The following is a 4442-nucleotide window of genomic DNA, read 5'->3' on the forward strand; positions in this document are numbered from 1 at the left end:
ACAAAAGTTTATACCTGTGTGCTCGGCCCACTGGTTCAGGCAGTGGAGACAGGCATAGCGCCAGGAAGCAGGGAACAGCTCTTTCCTCCTACCAGGCACCAATAACACTCCCCTGTGAACCCCAAAATTCTTCAGGGGCTGAGCAGCTCCAGAGTAGAGCTCCTGAACACTAGAGAACACCATATACAAATATGAAATGCCAAAGGAACCTGGTCCAGAATAAAATTAATATAACTCTGGAGAAAGATTTAAATGACATGGACCTTATGACTCTTCCTGAAAGGGAGTTCAAAATAAAAATCATCAACATGCTAATGGAGGTACAGAAAGATATCCAAGAACTCAGGAATGAATTCAGGTCGGGGATCCAATCATTGAAGAGCACGATGGAGGGTATTAAAAGCAGGTTGGGTACGGTGGAGGAGATAATAAATGAAATAAAAACCAGAGAAGAGGAATACAAAAAAGCTGAGGCACAGAGAGAAAAAATGATCTCTAACAATGAGAGAATACTGAGAGAAAAGAGTGACCAATTCAAACGGAGCAATATTCACATTATAGGGACACCAGAAGAAGAAGAAAAGAGAGAGAAAGGGATAGAAAGTGTCTTTGAGGAGGCAGTTGCTGAAAATTTCCCCAATCTTGGAATGGAGACAGTCTCTCAGGCCATGGAGATCCACAGATCTCCCAACATAAAGGACCCAAGGAAGACAACACCAAGACATACAGTAATAAAATTGGCAAAGTTCAAAGATAAGGACAGACTACTAAAAGCAGCCAGAGAGAGAAATAAGATCATACACAAAGGAAAGCCCATCAGGCTAACATCAGACTTCTCAGCAGAAACCTTAGAAGCCAGAAGGGAGCAGCATGATGTATTTAATGCAATCAAGCAGAAGGGCCTGGAAACAAGATTACTTTATCCGGCAAAATTATCATTTAATTTTGAAGGATGGATTAAACAATTTTCAGATAAGCAAAAGCTGAGAGAATTTACCTCCCACAAACCATCTCTACAGTGCATTTTGGAGGAACTGCTATAGATGGAAGTGTTCCTAAGGTTTAATAGCTGTCACCAGAGGTAAGAAAACCACAGTAAAGAAAGTAGAACAGCTAATTACTAAGAAAATGCAAAATTAAATTAACTATCCCCAAAGTCAGTCAAGGGATAGACAGAGAGTACAGAATATGATACCTAATATTTAAAGAATGGAGGAGGAAGAAAAAGAAGGTGAAAAAGAAAAGAACCTTTAGATTGTGTCTGTAATAGCATATTAAGTGAGTTAAGTTAGATTCTTAGATAGTAAGGAAGTTAAACTTGAACCTTTGGTAACCATGAATCTAAAGCCTGAAATAGCAATAAGTACATACCTATTGATAATCACCTTAAATGTAAATGGACTGAATGCACCATTCAAAAGACATAGAGCCACTGAATGGATTAAAAAACAAGACCCATCTGTATGCTGCCTACAAGTGATTCACTTTAAACCCAAAGACATACACAGACTAAAAAGGGAAGGGATGGAAAAAGATATTTCATGCAAACAACAGAGAGAAAAAAGCAGGAGTTGCAGTCCTTGTATCAGACAAAATAGACTTCAAAACACAGAAAGTAACAAGAGACATAGAAGGATATAACATAATGATAAAGGGGTCAATCCAACAAGAAGATATAACCATTATAAATATCTATGCTCCCAACACAGGAGCACCCACATATGTGAAACAAATACTAACAGAATTAAAAGGGGAAATAGAATGCAATGCATTCATTTAGGAGACTTCAACACTCCTCTCACTATGAAGGACAGATCAACCAGACAGAAGATAAGTAAGGAGAAAGAGGCACTGAACAACACATTAGAACAGATGGACCTAACAGATATCTACAGATCTCTACCCACAAAAGCAGCAGAACACACGTTCTTCCCAAGTGCACATGGAAAATTTTCAAGAACAGATCATATAACAGGCCACAAAAAGAGCCTCGGTAAATTCAAAAACACAGAAATTGTACCAACCAGTTTCTCAGATCACAAAGGTATGAAACTAGAAATAAATTATGCAAAGAACATGAAAAATCCCACAAACACATGGAGGCTTCACAACATGATCCTAAATAACCAATGGATCAATTAAAAACAGAGATCAAGCAGTATATGGAGACAAATGACAACAATAATTCAACACCGCAAAATCTGTGGGATGCAGCCAAGGCTGTGCTGAGAGGAAAGTATATTGCAATACAGGCCTACCTCAAGAAAGAAGACCAATCCCATGTAAGCAGTCTAAACTCACAATTAATTAAACAAGAAAAAGAACAACAAAGGAGGCCCAAAGTCTGTAGATGGAGGGACATAATAAAGATTAGAGCAGAAATAAATAAAATTGAGAAGAATAAAACAATAGAAAGAATCAATGAAAGCAAGAGCTGGTTCTTCAAGAAAATAAACAAAACAGATAAACCCCTCACCAGACTTATCAAGAAAAAAAGAGAGTGTACACACATGAACAGAATCAGAAATGAGAAAGGAAAAATCACTACAGACACCATAGAAATACAAAGAATTATTAGAGAATACTATGAAAAATTATATGCTACCAAACTGGATAACCTAGAAGAAATAGACAACTTTCTAGAAAAATACAACCTTCCAAGGCTGACCAAGGAAAAACAGAAAATCTGAACACACCAATTACCAGCAATGAAATTGAACTGGTAATCAAAAACCTACCTAAGAACAAAACTACTGGGCCAGATAGATTCACCACTGAATTTTATCAAACATTTAGTGAAAACCTAATACCCATTCTCCTTAAAGTTTTCCAAAAAATAGAAGAGGATAGAATACTTCCAAACTCATTCGATGAGGCTAGCATAGTTTCTAAACCAAAACCAGGCAAAGACACCACAAAAAAGGAAAATTATAGATAGACCAATATCTCTGATGAAAATACATGCAAAAATACTCAACAAAATATTAACAAACCGAATTCAAAAAAGATCATCATCATGATCAAGTAGGATTTATTCCAGGGATGCAAGGATGGTACAACATTCGAAAATCTATCAACATCATCCACCACATCAACAAAAAGAAGGACAAGAACTACATAATCATCTCCATAGACGCTGAAAAAGCATTCGACAAAATTCAACATCCATACATGACAAGAACTCTCAATAAAATGGGTATAGAGGGCAAGTACCTCAACATAATAAAGGCCATATATGACATACCCACAGCCAACATTATACTTAATAGCAAGAAGTTGAAAGCTTTTCCTTTAAGATAGGGAACAAGATAAGGAAGCCCACTCTCCCCACTTCTATTCAACATAGTACTGGAGGTCCTAGCCACAGCTATCAGACAACACAAAGAAATAAAAGGCATCCAGATTGGCAAGGAAGAAGTTAAACTGTCCCTGTTTGCAGATGACATGATATTGTACATAAAAACCCCTAAAGAATCCACTCCAAAATTACTAGATCTAATATCTCAATTCAGCAAAGTTAGTGGATACAAAATTAATACACAGAAATCTGTGGCATTCCTATACACTAACAATGAACTAGCTGAGAGAGAAATCAAGAAAACAATTCCATTCACAATTGCATCCAAAAGAAAAAATACCTAGGAATAAACCTAACCAAGGAAGTGAAAGACCTATACTCTGAAAACTACAAGACACTCATGAGAGAAATTAAAGAAGATACCAATAAATGGGAACACATCCCATGTTAATGGATAGGAAGAATTAATATTGTCAAAATGACCATCCTGCCTAAAGCAGTCTATAGATTCAATGCAATTCCTATCAAAATACAAACAGCATTCTTCAATGAACTAGAGAAAATCATCCTAAAATTCATATGGAACCACAAAAGACCTTGAATAGCTAAACAATCCTGAGAAGAAAGAAGAAAGCAGGGGAAATTACGCTTTCCAACTTGAAGCTCTACTACAAAGCCACAGTAATCAAGACAATTTGGTACTGGCACAGGAACAGACCCGTAGACCAATGGAACAGACTAGAGACCCCTGCCATAAACCCAACCATATATGGTCAATTAATATATGATAAAGGAGCTATGGACATACAATGGGGAAATGACAGCCTCTTCAACAGCTGGTGTTTGCAAAACTGGACAGCTACATGGAAGAGAATGAAACTGGGTTATTGCTTAACCCCATACACAAAGTAAACTTGAAATGGATTAAAGACTTGAATGCAAGCCATGAAACCATAAAACTCTTAGAAGACAACATAGGCAAACATCTCCGGAATATAAGCATGAGCAACTTCTTCTTGAACCCATCTCCTCGAGAAAGGGAAACAAAAGCAAAAATGCACTCATGGAACTACATCAAACTAAAAAGGTTTTGCAAGGCAAAGGACATCATCAACAAAACAAAAAGGCATCCTACAGTATGGGA

Source organism: Manis pentadactyla, chromosome 5, assembly GCF_030020395.1.
Source record: "Manis pentadactyla isolate mManPen7 chromosome 5, mManPen7.hap1, whole genome shotgun sequence".
NCBI lineage: Eukaryota > Metazoa > Chordata > Mammalia > Pholidota > Manidae > Manis > Manis pentadactyla.